Here is a 16,676-nt window from a genome sequence, read left to right on the forward strand (position 1 = left end):
AGAGAACATGACTTAATGAGAGACAATGAATAAGAGATTTTAATTTGATGGATTCTGAAGGGCATAGCCTCTTCCTTGAGATGATGAGCCTAAACAATGAACAATGAAGCCCTTATTTCATGCTTCAGATGATATAGTATGATCTGTGTATTCACACGTAAAAGCAGGAATGCTGTCACAACCACAGAAGGAAATTGATAATGTTTGAGAAACTTCTTCTAAAGCTGTGGAAGTAGAAATATGCAAGTGCGATATACCTGTTGAAATTCTTGTTAGAAAAAGATAAATTATAAATCAAATAGTTCTGACATACCATATTAGTGAGTGTGCAATCTTCTTAAAGATTAAGTGAATATTTTCCTGATTTGTCAAAATGTATTCAAACTACTAATTTTTCTTGTGCTTCACATGGGAAAAATTAACAGGAGTAATATTAAAAATTCAAACTAAGTTTTTCAGTGCCAACTCTATACTGAACACATTGAGGGCATTTGGGGGCCACAAACAAAAGCCACTGCATTTGTTCCCAAGAAGATTACAATATGCTAAGGAAACGTGCATTTAGATAAAGCAAGATGAGTAGACACATTACCTGTTGGAATGGAGTCAAAGACAGGAAGTAATGAGAGCATAGTGGATGGAGCTCCTAGCTAGGTCTGGTCAAGACTCAGGGAGTATTTCCAAAAGGAGTGGAGTAGAAGCACAGTGTGGGCTTTTGAGAAGCAATGAATAGACAAGTGGCATTATTATACAAGTACATTTCTAGCCACATAAGTAGAGGAAAGACATGGATGATAATTTTCTAGAACAAGTTGAAAATTGATTTTGAGGTCCGGCATCAAATTTTATGTAGAAGTGAAATATCTGTTATATTCCAAAAATGAATGAAATAGATAAAATTCAAGCAAATCTTCTCAAATAGAGAAACTTGTCTCCCCCACACACAAGATGTACACATTTATGGATTATATATGTACTATGCCTATACACATATATATGTACTATAGGGTATACATGTGTGCATGTATGTGAATGTGTGCATATATTTTTACATATATCATATACTATAATAGAATAGTATTTTTGAAATTATAAATACAATGAGCGATTTAATACCTATAAATTATAAAATGTCTATACAATAGAAATTTGTTAAAAATAAATAAGCATGTGACTAACTCATTTTAAGAATTTGTAACCCTGAATGGGTCAGTGGGCAACAGGTAGTCAAAATTACCTCCTGTTCTCCACTCTCCAATGATACCAAGTCTAGATGCTATTATAGGAAACGTTAGGAAACCTTCCCAAATGGTTTATCCCTGACCTTCACAAACTTTTCCAGAGAATACAAAAGAGGGAAAGTAATCCATTTTATGATATTTATCTAACTAAAGTGCCAAAAATAGACAAGGACAGTACACAAAAGAAATATAAGTCAACCTCACAGAGTCAAAAGCTTAGATACATTAAATTGCATTGGTAAATTGATTTCAACAATGCACAAAAATTTACATACTAGGAATGCAAAACAGAAAATGCTAAATATGCAATTAATGCTAGAAATTATAGAATTATAGAATGTGCCCACTACAGTGGACAAAATCTCATATTTTCAAAATCTTTGTAAGATGGAAAGAAAAACACAAAATCACAAGTGAGTCCTAAAAAAGTGGCATGATTCAGAAGAAGTCGTTCAGGAAAAGTATGCCAGAATGAGCTGAAGTCTCAAGAAAGGTGCTAACAAATATATATATTTTCCATGATGTGGAAGAGAAATAGAAAGTCAGAATCCCAGTGCTTAAGGAAAATGATCAAATGCTAGCAGCTCAAGAGAGAAGGCACTCCTACTCAGATCCAATTTTAGTTCAGTCTTCTAGAGTCAGGAAAATAATCTTTATAATAGAAATATATTGGAGGTCCCAAACAAGTGATAAAATAATCTAAGATTTCTACTTAGCAAGTGAAGAATTGGCACATAACCAGATACTAAAGAGACTGCAAGTGTAGTGTGATAATCTGAACAATGATGAAAACGAGGAAAGAGTACACTCAGAAAATGGGGGATTAAGCAAGTGTTCTAAGGTTTCAAAAGGAGAAAAAAAGATAGGTTATTTGAGAAAACTACAATCTGGGGGGGGGGAGTAGAAATTATTCCAACAAAATTTTAAATAATCAAAGAGCGTCTGAATGGATTATTTTTAAAGTATATGAAAATCCCCATGATCCAGCTGGGCTCATCAGCAATACACATAATAACAAGACTGTCTTAGTCACATTTTAGATGAATCTGTTAGGAGGCTCTCAGGTAGTGGCAAATCCACTGTGTTAACATTAAGACACATGGAAATAATGGAAACTTATTTTGTAAAAACCAAAATGGGTGATTTTAAGAAGCCTACTTTAATGGTGAGAAGTTCTGTTGAAACCTGAGGAAGCTGTTGTTGGAATGTCCTGTGGCTCTTTTTCAGCCTTTGTAAAGGTGCTTTGGGCTTTTGTTTGGTTTCCTTGCTTTGTGAATTTTTTCCCAATTTAAAAATGCTGATGGGGCACCTGGGTGGCTCAGTTGGTTGAGAAACTGACTCTTGATTTCAGCTCAGGTCATGATCCCACTCACGGGTTTGTGGCATTGAGCCCCGCATTGGGCTCTGTGCTGACAGCAAGGAGCCTGCTTGAGATTTTCTCTCTCTCCCTCTCTCTCTGCCCCTCCCCCCTCTCAAACAAACTTTTTAAAAAATAAAAATAATGGGGGCGCCTGAGTGGCGCAGTCGGTTAAGCGTCCGACTTCAGCCAGGTCACGATCTCGCGGTCCGGGAGTTCGAGCCCCGCGTCAGGCTCTGGGCTGATGGCTCAGAGCCTGGAGCCTGTTTCCGAATCTGTGTCTCCCTCTCTCTCTGCCCCTCCCCCGTTCATGCTCTGTCTCTCTCTGTCCCAAAAATAAATAAACGTTGAAAAAATAAATAAATAAATAAAAAATAAAAATAATGAAGACAGTTATCAAATTTTCTTAATTGAAGTACAGTTAACACACACTGTTACGTTAGCTTCAGGTGTACAACAATGATTTGGCAAGTCTATCCGTTATGCTGTGCTCAGGACAAATGTAGCTCCCACCTGTCACCCTACAACATCACAGCATCATTGATTATATTCTCTATGCTGTACCCTTTAATCCCATAACTTATTCATTCCATAACTGGAAGCCGATACCTCCCACTCTTTTGCCCCTTTCCCCATCCCCTTCACCTCTGGCAACTGTTAGTTCTCTGTATTTATGGGTCTGTTTCTGGGTTTTGTTTATTTTTTAAATTCCACATATCAATGAAATCTTACGGTATCTGTCTTTGTCTGAATTATTTAAGTTAGCATAATACCTTCTAGGTCCATCCATGTTGTTGCAAATGTCAAGAGAGAAAATGAGAAAAGATCAGGAAAACCTTCTCGTAGATCTCCAAGCATATACTAGTGCAGGATACCTGCCTTATACTTCACTGATCAAAATACAGGTTCAGCATAAGCCAACAAAATAATGATGCTGCTGGCACTAACTCTAATGCTAGCCTAACATGTGAGAGAATAAATACTCTGACCCAGGGAACAAAGTCTGGCTGCAACGAACACAGCAAATCTGATGGAGTGGGTTTATATGTGGTGGTTCACATTAATAGGAACCCTGAAGAACTAGAGAATAGTCACAGATAGGGTAAAAAGGTAGATATTGGTATTTGTTAAATCAAAAATGGATGACACACACAATATTTAAGGAATTATTTGAGTTTGTTATTTTGTCTAAAAAGAAGGTCAAGATAATTTTTACACATTAAAATAAATCATGTGGATTAAGGAAAATAAGTCGTTAGGATTAGTAGAAAATGTCTGTGTTCCCCCTTTCATAATTTGCCATTATTTACAGTCCTTGCCAATGAGCTTGTCCTCTGAAGCCCTATCCTACAATTCTAGCAATATGCCTCTCTAAACAGGTTTTCTGGACTCCTCCGCTATGATTTGTTCACATGTGTACTGGTCTCATGTGTGTATGGTTGTATTCCTCTGCAGGGTTGAGAGCAGAGACCACATTTTATTCAAATTTACAGAAAGTCAAATTTCATTTTAACTTAAGCTAGAACTTGGAAGCAATTAGAGTTCTTCAATGGAATGAAATGTGGTATTTTGAGATAAAGTGCTCGTTTGTAACTGTTTCTAAAGTGAAAATTCATCTTTCCAGCAGCTCTTGAGAGGGCCTTCCATCAGGTTGGACTGGGACAGAAGTAGAGACGGACAAGTTGATCACAAGGTTTTCTTTCAACACTCATATTCGGTATTTTCCTTTCCATGTCTTCCTCTTTGCCTTCTTTTCTGCAGCATTTCTGGTGCCAGGTTTCCTTCCCACCACCTAAATCATTGCTCTGGGCTGGGATTCTTTATAGATAAGATCCTCTCTGGTAGCTCAAAGATTACTTTATCTACTTCAGTAAAACCCCCATTATGGGGGCCTGTCTTCTACTTAGAGGCTCAAAGATTTTTAACAAGTGAAGACAACAGCCAAAAATGGCACAAATTTACAAGATTCATGTTCGGTATTTACCTTAACTTACTATGACATTTTACAATGCATTTAGGTTCTTGAATCTAATGTTGAATTTACTAGACCTCAGTTAGGATCTTTATTGTGAGAGAATCTATAAGTATCATGTAATATAAGTAGTAGTAGTATTTTCAGGCTACTCTATCATCATTGCCCTCAGTGTATGTGGGCTGGAGTTTTTCTGTGTGGATCGGATGTGCCTGCGGCATAATGGCTATATCTAATACCCAGCTTCTCTTCCTTCATCACCCTCTCCTAGAAAAACATAAGACAAAGTTTAGTATCATTTAATGCACATATTCTAACAGTCCTTACTCTTGGTATCACAGAAAACTATACATTTCTACCAAAGATTACTCCCACCACTCTACATTCAGTGAAGTGACTTGATGGCACATTGTTCTGAAGAAGCCTGGTTCTATCAGTCCTAACTGTCTTGTCAAAATAGTCACATGTGCACAAGTGCGAGAGACCCTAGTGTCTTTGGATATCATCCAGAACCTTGAGAACTTACTCTACGTCTTATAATGCTAGAACCAGCCATGCCATTTGTGGGACCCAGTGCAAAATGAAAACACAGGGTCCCTTTTTGAATAATTACTAAGAATCTCAAAGTGGTGGCAATAAAGGATTAAATCAAACATGGGGCTTTTCAGAGCACTGGGCCCAGTGCAGCTGCACAGGTCGCATACCCATGAAGCCTACCCTGCCACACGTCAATGTAAATGAAGGTCAGTTAGTTGTAAACCACCATCAAAGGCAAGTAAGCATTTTACCAATTGTGTAAACACTGGAATTAACGCAAAGAAGTTTCTGAATAGACAGTCTTTAAAGAATTTCCTACACAATTCAACATAGAGTTATAGCTATGAGAAATTCTGCTTTAACTCTCTTTTAAGGGAAAAGTGAGTATCTTCATTCTCTCTTTCAGTTGTAGGCCCAAACACCAGAAATGGTGTTAGTTACTCTGGTAAAAAAGTTTTGATATTAATATATTAAGTGGGAACTTTTAGGTAAAAAAAGAAAAGAAGCCTATTCCCTATCATATAGAGCAAACAAAAATTGCTTTACCCTACTATCATCATTTCTACCACATTCATATGGGCTGAAGGTTTAACAGAAATAGTTTGAAATGTCTAAGTTAATTGAAGCCTGTAAAAATATTAACTTGCATAAGAAAGACATTAGATGAATTTTAGCCAAGTAAACAGAGCTTGTGGTAATAATTCTTTAATTTTTAAGAAATAGGATAATTCTCTTCTGGTTGCAGCACAGATTTACTTATTTGTCTGTTTATAGGTCAATTCCCCACACCTCCAACCAATTCAGCCAACTGGTGGATGAGTCATATCTATTCAAATACCAGGAAATGATTAGTGACATCTATTGTTGATGACTGGAGACATCTGTGAACTTTAGATAATTTTCTAACTTCCCTTCTAACACTTTATGTTCAAAAGTAACAGCTGTTGTCTCTGAAGCTTCTCACTTTCATTTCTGAAATAAAACATAAGACTTTTAAGCTAAAATAACTTCTGCTAACCAATTTCAAACTGTCTTTACAGACTGTGCTTTAAAATATTTTTGGAATTGAATTCATTGTTTGTGTCTTCAGAAATTAATTAATTGTAGCTAGTATTCACTTATTCATTCTGGGCTTTGTTTGTACCTAGCCCTTTAGACATTTGAAAACACAGGATATGACTTCACAGACATCTTCACAAGTCTGGCTTCATTATCTAGAGCCAGAACACTTAGTATCCGTACATCCGTGGTGACTGGGACAAACATCAAGATTCTAAATAATACCTCAGGCAGCCTGGCTTCAGAGAAAGAAACAGCTTTTGAAAAGTCTAAAATCTGCCTGTGACGGTACTTTTCCCTAAGCAAAGCTAGTAGCAAAAGAAACATTCTGTAATCGGTGACCCCTCCCTTTCCCATTCATTTCTCCCTTTCTTTTTCTCCAGACTTCCAGAATCATGACATTCCTACTGCCTTTCCAGTCCCCTTGTGGTTCTCTTAATGTAACTGCCTGTTTTCTAGAGAGCTTTACTCTCTGACTCCTATATCCTCAACAGTATCTGTTCATCCTCCCTTCTCTTAGAACCCAGCTTCTTACTACATTAATAACCAGATGAATTATCTTAAGCTTAGAACTTAAGCCTTCTGAAGGTTTCTGTTCCGCTCCCACCCGTGATCCATATGTGGAAGCCCTAATCCCCAATATGCTGCTATTTGGAGATGGCGCTTTTGGGAAATAATTAGGGTTAGAGTAGGTCATGAGGATGGGGGATTAATCCACTTATAAAAAGAAGCTTCAATTACATCGAACTCAACTGCATTTTAACTACATGGTATTAGGGCATCATGATATGACCATTGGAGGCATTTGGAAAAAAAGGGCCTTTGAAAACTACCTCATTTAAAAGCAGAGAACAGCAAAAATTACTTTTTAAAAATTTTTCGTATATTTTATTCATTTTATTTTTTTAATATAATTTATTGTCAAATTGGCTGACATACAGTGTATACAGTGTGCTCTTGGTTTTGGGGGTAGATTCCCATGATTCAATACTTACATACAACACCCAATGCTCATCTCAGCTGCCTTCCTCAGTGCCCATCACCCATTTAAAAAAAATTACTTTTTTAAAAAAAGTCCTCCTCACGCACACTAAAGAGTGTTTTGTATATGCATATGCATATACGTATAAACTTATATGTATACACTAGACACCCTGGTTTTCTCAGACCATCTCATCAGTGTTGTCTTCATTCATTGTTTCAGTCTACCTAACATATATTTTTGTTAGGAACTAAGTTTTCATCTCTTGGACTTTACCTTGGAAACAATTTTTCTCTTTTTATAATACAATTTTAAAAATTTTTCTGTGGATATCATAAAAATAGTTTAAAAATCATATCTTCCACCTCCCTCATAAGAATGCATCTGTGATAAATTTTTATTATTTTTAAAAAGATCTGTATTTTCTGAAGCAGTTAGTTGTGGCTGCCAGGGTAAGTCATATACCAGCCTGAAGAGAAGGCATCACTGCCTGAAGGGCCCTGGCAGCAGAAGAGGCTAAACTGATCATTTGACATAGCCTGTCGATGCTTATCAGCAAATTTTCAGAAATACTGAATCACGCCTTTTCTCATTTAATGTCTCATTCTCCTGATGGCAGTTTCTTACCTGCAGCAAATCTTGCCATGGGTATTCATATAAATTTCATTTTTTCCTGGCCACACAAAAGAGACAGTCATACTATGCTAAGGCCATTGATGCTGGGCTTCCTGCCTTCATCCTTCCTCCCTTGTGTTCTGGGATTCCAGTGAGTGGAAAATCCATGTGGGGATTAGAGTCACTGCCGCACAGCCCAAAGCTACCTGAGCCTTGAAGGGCCTAGCCTGGTAATGGCCCATGAGAAAAGAATTCCTCATCTTGGCAGAGACCGGGATGTAATTCCTTACCATGAAATACCACCTTCTTTTGTTTTAGATATTTGTTGAGTGGCTTCCACATGGAAATTATAAATATAGAGATTCATATATTATCATTGCTTCAAAAAGCTTAGTATCTCATTTCCTTTTGGCAGGGGGGGCTCTCCTATGGTTTATTTTTTAAAACATATTTATTTATTTTTTAAAAAAATTTTTAATATGAAATTTATTGTCAAATTTGTTTCTATACAACACCCAGTGCTCATGCCAACAGGTGCCCTCCTCAATGCCTATCACCCACTTTCCCTTCCCTCCCACCCCCCATCAACCCTTCATTTATTCTCAGTTTTTAAGAGTCTCTTATGGTTTGCCTCTCCCTCTCTAAATTTTTTTTCCCTATGACCCAGCAATAGCACTGCTAGGAATTTACCCAAGGGACACAGGAGTGCAGATGTATAGGGACACTTGTACCGCAATGTTTATAGCAGCACTTTCAACAATAGTCAAATTATGGAAAAAGCCTAAATGTCCATCTACTGATGAATGGATAAAGAAATTGTGGTTTATATATGCAATGGAATACTGCTTGGCAATGAGAAAGAATGAAATATGGCCTTTTGTAGCAACATGGATGGAACTGGAGAGTGTTATGCTAAGTATCTCATTTATTGTGTGCAAGTCTCTCCTTGCCCACTCTTGAATATCAGTTCTACAGTATATTGCAATGACAACTGATATGTACTAAGGACTTCACCAAACTCTCCATCTGTGTTTTCTCCTACCACATCTACCAGAAAAGTTCCAAGGGTTTTAGGGGCACCTGGCTGAGGATGCAGCTCTTGATCTTGGGGTCATGAGTTTGAACCCCACATTGGAGGTAGAGGTTACTTACAAAAATAAGAGATCCAAGGTTAGAGTTTTACCTAGTGAAACTTTACATGCTGACTTTTAAAAGGAAGGTCAAGAGGCATCTGGGTGACTCAGTTTGGTTAAGCATCCAAGTCTTGATTTTGGCTCAGGTCATGATCTCACAGTTGTGGGATCGAGCCCTGCATTGGGCTCTGCACTGAGCATGGAGCCTGCTTGGGATTCTCTCTCCCCCTCTTTCTGCTCCTTCCCCACTCACACTCTCTCTCTTTCTCTCTCTCTCTCTCAAAAATAAATAAGCATTTTTTTAAAAAAGCTAAATAATATATAAGCTATTGGAAGTTGAAGTGAACATAATGGAAAACAACTCCTGGATAACAGAAAAAATTGTAAATCTTTTAAGTCTATTTATATGGCTTCATTAGAAAAAATGTTCTGCTGAAGCACAAACCTGAAGGATCTCTTAACAATTCGCTGAAGAAGAAAAATAAGCAGAACAGTTTATAACTCATTAGTCAATGGAGACTATAAAGACTAGATGTACATTAAGCCATTGGTTGATTCCTGAAAAGCATTGCAGAGGACAGTAGTGAAAATAAGTCAGATTCTCCTGATTTCTTCTTAAATGTCAATGGTAGGAAAAAAAATGAGATGGTCACAAATTGTTGAGCTATTCCTAAAAATTTTCTCATTAGTTATGCATCTGATGGTGGGGGTATTTTGTTTTTAAATTGCCTAGAAGTAATGTTCAATTGGCTATTCTCACAACACAGTTGGCCTAACACAGAGGCCTCACTGGTGTATTTCATCAGGAATGGAGAAACCTTCAGCCTGAAAATACTTCCTTTGCTAATGCCACAAATTGCTGTTAGTAATTTCCTACCCTTGCTTTTTAGTTCATTGCCCTTTCTCAACTCATTTTTATTGATAAATCACAGAGGATTTTTAAATGCCATCCCATTAAATGACAGTCTGAATGGAGTCTGCACAGACTCCTAGGTAACAACATTTAATTTTTTTTCATTCTTCTTTCGAACTCAGAGTTACAGACCTGGGGAGAGACAGAGCCCAAGAGCCAGATCTAACCTTTCTCTAATTTTACTCAGTTGCTGATGTGACTTTTTATTGAAAGAGGGCACTGTACATCTTGTTAGGAAAGTTTTCTCAGCGCTGAAAAGATGGAAATATTTCATAAAATTCTATTTGCTGCGTTTTTATTTATCTTTGTGTATCTACCTTATATTATCATTGAGATGAATGGACTATATTCACTTTTTCATTTCTTTTTCTGTATCTTCTATTTTTTTTTAGCTTCCCCCTGTTTTCTTCTGTGTTTATGTTCTAGAATAACGTAAACAAGAAGTATGCTTTATTTATTGAAAAGAATTTATCTGTGTTTATTCTTTTTGTAAACATCATATTTTGGGCCATTAGATGTCTCTTGAACCTAAATTGCTTGTTACCTACAACGGCCCATGTTTGTTTGAGGTATTGTACAGTTAGTGATAAGGAACATGCTGGCTTTCTTACTTCTTACCCACAGGCATCGTGTGAAGATTCCCACAGGCATGTGTAAGGAATTGTGTAAGGATTCTTCTTACCTCCTATAGGTCAAAAGTTCAAAAACTATACAACTTTCAAACGGACATTCTATCTCACCTGCTTTATTTAATCCTATTAAGGATTTGACATTATTTCAGATATGTTTTTACAGACTTAAGATACAATTGAAATACAATTAATGACTCAGCACATATTTAACAAACAGTCTGATAAGGTTTGATCTTTCTATATAATGTCTGTGAAACCATCACAGCAATCTATACACATTAACTTACCCATTACTGACCAAATTTTGCTTGTGGCCCCTTTTTAATGCCTCCTTTCTGTCCACTCCACTCCCTGCTACCAGTCAATCACTGATCCGCTTTTTCTGTAGTTACAGATATTTTTTTTCTAGAATGTTATAAAATAGAATCTTGCAGTGTGTATTCTTCTTTGGTGATGAAGGGGTCTGGCTTCTTTTTTTCAGCAAAACTAATAAGATACATCCATGACGTTGCATTATCAGTAGTATTCATGTTTTATTGCTGAGAAAATACTCCATTATACAAGAATACCATGATCTGTCTATTCACTCATCTGTTGATGGAGATTTTGGTTTTTTTCTCCATATTACTTTAAAACTTAGTCAAATATGCATTGATCTACCCAGTACAGGTCATTCTTCAGATGCATAAACTGCTTTACATCATCTTTGTCAGGCAAAAGAGTCTCCTCATCTTGCTTTCTAAACAAAACTTTTACAAAAATTATGTAGAGAAATAAATTAGGTGTGCATCAGAATATCATACTTCAAAATAAGGAGGATGTCTATGAATATGGTTTCAGAACAAACTTACATATTTTATGAAATTATCACGTGAATAGCATAAGACCACTATCTGTATAATTAACTTCTTTAAAATAGGAGTTGGGTGGGACTGAATGAGTCAGGTGATGTTGTAGAAAGAAAGGTGTATAATCTAGCAAAACTGATAAACAAAAATAGCTTCAACAGAGGGGACACCCTCCCTTTTTAAGTCCTGTTAGGTATCATTAGCCAAAAGACAATCACTGTAGGAATCCAACATTTATTTCAATAACCTGATTTGTTTCATTGGGAGAGCCCTTAAGAGATCAACAGAGCAAAGCTCTATGTGATGGTGGCAGGGCAGAGCATAAAAGATCCCATTTTGATGATAGCTTGAGTCTGATGCATATTAGTTCTGCCTCATCCCTCCTCCACCCTCCCCCCTTCCCACCTACCCTGGTCCTGCCACCCCCTCTAGATGTGCCAGGTCAAGCAAAGCAAAGGTCAGGGGAAAGAATCTAGCAACAAAATGGCAAATCTCCTGACTCTGAGCCTGGAGAAATTGCAGAAGATATGCCTATTTATCAGAAGTGTAACCTGTCACCTATACCTTCCATGAAATCAAATGGCATTTGCTCTGAGGCAGCTGTGTATGTGTTTTCTTTGTTTTTTCTCTTCACAAGAATCACATAGGAGAAGCCAACAACTGTGTGCCTGAAGAGCTGTAGGGTAACCTGGGAGTTATATTCCAGTGAGATATAACACAGAGCCATGATCTTCCCTAAATATATGGTCTGATAGCAGAAGAGAGTTATTCCTTTTAAAGCTAGAAGGGCTTCTGAAACATATTCTCCTTTACTTCCCTGTAACAACTTTCCTTTAGGTAGTCCAGAAATGGTGCTTTGGATAAGCAGAGTAATTACATTTACTCATGTGAATGATATACTATCCATGCCTTATTAACTACCGTACGGTAAGTAGTATGCATATTGACTTAATATAAATCAGCATATTTTTGGTCCTCTTCAACTTCCAGCCATTTCTCTGATCATGTGCATTTAGTTTTATCTTCATAGTCTTTAACTTACATAGCATGGTTACTGGCTTACAACCTAAGAAAAAAAGTAAGAAAATATTGACAGACATATAACAGCACACCCATTCAGTGTTCCCCAAGAGATCAACAGTTCACGTGGTGCTTTCTGACAAGGTTTTCTACTTAAAAAAAAAAGAGACTATTTTTTCCATTTCACTGACAAAATACCTATTGTTTGTCCAGCAATCTCTGGTGCCGTGGAAGTGCACACCTGGGCAGTTAGGTATTAATTACTAAATCCTAGGTAATGGAACAGGGCTGCCCTGCTTGCCCTTGACTGCATCAGAACACATCAGGAAGACCTTGTTCCTTTTTAGTGAGACTTATTCTTTGTTTCTTTTCTTGCTCTGCATCTTGTCAAATTGAAGAAACACAGTGTTTCCTTGATTGGATCTGCACTGTGGGGATGCCCTGATCCGCAGTCATGGGAATAGTTGAAGATACAAAGAAATCCAGACACAAAATACTGCTACTTTCACAGAATATATCCTGTGGAGCAACAGCATTGATTATTCCTGGGGACATTTTAAGAAGGCTTAATTACGGCTCTTGGAACAACTTTCTTTCTCATTTTGTGTTGTACATGAATGGAAGTGAAAGATGCTTTCACACAGCAAACCCAATGTGAGAGACAGACAGGACTGAATTGAATAACTGTGGTTCAGTTAAGATCATTGATTATGTTGCTGTATGGCAAAGGATACTTGTCACCTACTATGTGCAAAATCCATAATAGAATATAATCACAATATGATTTGTAATAGCCTGGATATTAAAGTCAACTAGGGAGACAGGCATATACTCATATAACCATAATTAAAAGCAAATGTATGAAAGACACTATAATAGAATCAAAACCATTCTATTGAATGTTGAATGCTGGATCCACAAATATCTGCCAAAACAGCATCTACCAAAACAACCTATTGATGATACAAAGCTGAGTTTAGTGCAGGTGAGAATACTTCCTCCATGGAGTTTTAGTCCTGTCTTTAAGAGGGGAAGACAAGGCTGGAATTTACTGAGAATTGAAAGTTCTGTTTAAAGGAGGACTTTCGGGGCGCCTGGGTGGCGCAGTCGGTTAAGCGTCCGACTTCAGCCAGGTCACGGTCTCGCGGTCCGGGAATTCGAGCCCCGCGTCAGGCTCTGGGCTGATGGCCCAGAGCCTGGAGCCTGTTTCTGATTCTGTGTCTCCCTCTCTCTCTGCCCCTCCCCCATTCATGCTCTGTCTCTCTCTGTCCGAAAAATAAATAAACGTTGAAAAAAAAAATTTTAAAGGAGGACTTTCACCGGGAGCGGGGGGCCAGGGGATGGGAGCTTGATTAGAATAGGGTAAGGATCATAACATAACCATTTAGGATTGGTACAAAAAGCAAGGTAAGGAATTTAGAGACAAAGCATTCATAGAATCTTAGGGTGTAAACTATTGATTTCCACTGAAGAATTCTTGGTTCTTTTGGAAGGTCCATTCCTGGAATAGCGAAATCATGCTAATGAAGACAATAGCATAGTCAAGTTATGTTAATGTAGACCAGGGATCTTCAAATTGTTTCTAGGTATCCAGCCCTATAAACAAAGCTGAAAAAATGCTTCACATTTTTTAAAGATTGAAAGAAAAAAAATGTAACAAAGATGTGATGTGGCCTGAAAATCCTACAATATATACTATCTGGCCCTTCTCAGAAAATGTTTGCCAACCCCTAATGGAGAGAGTAAGTTGGGTGGATGGAGAGGTAGTTTCAATTTCAGCTTTTAAGCATTATATAGGGATAGACAGTTTTAGTTCCCAATACTCAAGCCTACTACAGAGAAGAAAGTCATTCCTACAGATAACGGGTTGTGAGAGATTTGGGTGTGGCCTGGGAATTTTGACATGGAAATTGGGAGATGAAGTAGAGAAGAGTATATTTTAAAAAGCAAAAGGAACAAACTGCACAAAGTCAGACCTCGGGGAGTACAGCAATTTTCTCTCTGTTTTTTTCTTTCCCTAATCACTGCCTCAAGAAGCACTTATTCAGATCCCAATTTTTAACAAGTGGTATACTAAGCAGGCCAATCAGCTTCATCCTTGCTCTGTGTGAACCAATTATGAAAGACAACAAAGAGTGACAAGAACTGAACTATTAAGGATGTAAATCCTCAGGGAAAACAATTTGTACATATGTCACAGTTACCAATGTCTATCACTTTTTCTTTCATTTTTATTGTTTAAACACTGAATTCCAAACAAGTCTTTTCCTTTAGGAAATCTTTTTGTTGCATTTTCTTCTCATGAAAAAGTATAAAACTAACTAGAATTAAATAACCTAATGGCCCATTTGGAATCTATTAGAGGAGTTAAGGCCACTTGATACGATGTAAATTGCTAATTAGTGAAGTGATGCAAATAAATCCTTAGCAGCATAAGAAACGGATTATTTTTGGCTTGAGTAGTAGATTATACATGAATTTTTCATACAGTCCAGAAAAAACGTATATTGCTTTATTCCACAGTCTTTTCTGTTCTTTGAAACTATCACAAAGTGCGCATAGCCAAATACCAGTATATCATAATATGTCATATTGAATGCAATATTGTGTAGAGAAATATGTGACAATTCTCTCTGGGTCCAAGTAAGATGTACATAGCCTAGAACATTTTCATTCATTTTTCCAGAATATCCAACAGCAATATATGAACATTATAACCAAGAAAAACTAATATTCAGATAAGGCCAGAAGTCAGTGTTTACCAACCAATCATAAAGGTAGTATCTCTAGGTTCTTGAAGTAAAGTTAAAATAAACAAACATACAAACAAACAGGTGGCTTTTTCCAACAGTGTTGAGAAAATTAAAGAGAGGAGAGGGAAAGAAGGAGAGCAAAAGAAGGAGGGAGAGAAAGATGGAGGAAGCCTTCAGTCATACAGAATAAAGAGATTTAACCAAGACCCTGGAAGTAGAATGTTCAGCATTTATCAGAATGAAAATTCAAAGCTCAAATTTTTCATTTAAATAATTCTCTTGCACCTTTAGGAAAATAGAAGGTGCACAGGGTACACCCCCCCCCATTTATTTCTATAAAGGATATGAGTCCATTTTGTTTTCAGGAAAATATTAGAGGAAAAACAGACATTTGCATGATGACTGAGTCCATCTGTTATAGACCATTAAGAGTTTGATCTGTTTTGTGTTATCTGAAATCTCGCACTGCACCAGAATTTGTCCCACTCATCAAATAAAGTAAAATAAGCAAAATAAAGGAAAATAAAGGAAAACTAACAAAATTAATGTCTTTATATGATTGAAGTCTATTGATTATAGACATCAGACAAACTAGGTCATTTGTAGATCATTTGCCTGACTAAGCAAATTCTGTCTTTGGGATTAATTCTATTTCAGTGGTAATTGCAACAATGAGGCAAAAGAGGAAAGTAATAAAAAGTAACCCTAATACCTGTTAGGTAGTGTTTTATATTGACATATGGAATGATATGTTAAAAGCTCATTTTATATTCTTCCAAGTAAACTCTGTACAATGATTCTAGGAATAGATAATACTACAGATAATTCAAAATTTTTAGAGAGAGAGGAAAATGAGTCTCAGAAAGGTCAAGTGTGTTTTTCAGATTTCCATGGAGATCTCGTGGGCCTCCATGTCTGTGCTTTCTACCAAATACTAGTCATGGTAAATGGTATTCCCCCTGCCATGTTTTTCTATGATATCACACTACAGTAATCTGTTGAGTAATTTTAAGAGGGGATTTGGAATGTCAGAGTGTTCACTTCAGTGTCAAGGATTGCTGGAAGGCACATTATATGCAAATAGGAAAGGACATGGTTATTATTCTAAGGACCCTTCCCACCTTAGCACTCTGCTGAATCCTGTTTACTGATCCTTTAATCCTTAAAGAAACATATAGGACCTCAGTCCCTTCATTTTTCTTAGTCTTTGTATCATACTTCGCCATCATCGCTTACATCTTGGTTCTGGATGCCTTATTAATTACCTGATTTACTTTTTCATCAGTCCCTTCAATCCCACTCAAATTTCTGCATTTCTGTCACACAATTTAGACTGACCCTCAATGTAGTTGGATAATACATATTTTCAACTCCTTCAAAATGGATGCTAAGTGTCTCTGGAGAGAAGAGTATTATCTTCTGATAGGGTGACAATTCAGTGCTAGAAAAGCCCTTAAACTTCTAGACAATCACTTAATGTATTTTTGTTGATCCTTCTCTTCTGCCCCTCAATGACTGTTCAAATATTAACAGCTTTCCTCATGTTTTCACACAACCTACCACGTACTCTCCCATTTTCAATTGCAAATCCCACCACCCAAAATACTAAATTGT

At 37.0% G+C, this 16,676-nt stretch overlaps 1 pseudogene; it reads right to left on the reverse strand.

The window, feature by feature from the left end:
* Nucleotides 1-16,288, reverse strand: part of LOC125162969 (ATP synthase F(0) complex subunit C2, mitochondrial-like) — a 59,035-nt pseudogene extending 42,747 nt beyond the window's left edge.
* Nucleotides 16,289-16,676: the final 388 nt, after the last annotated feature.

The sequence above is a fragment of the Prionailurus viverrinus genome, chromosome A3 (assembly GCF_022837055.1).
Source record: "Prionailurus viverrinus isolate Anna chromosome A3, UM_Priviv_1.0, whole genome shotgun sequence".
NCBI classification, from domain to species: Eukaryota; Metazoa; Chordata; class Mammalia; order Carnivora; family Felidae; genus Prionailurus; species Prionailurus viverrinus.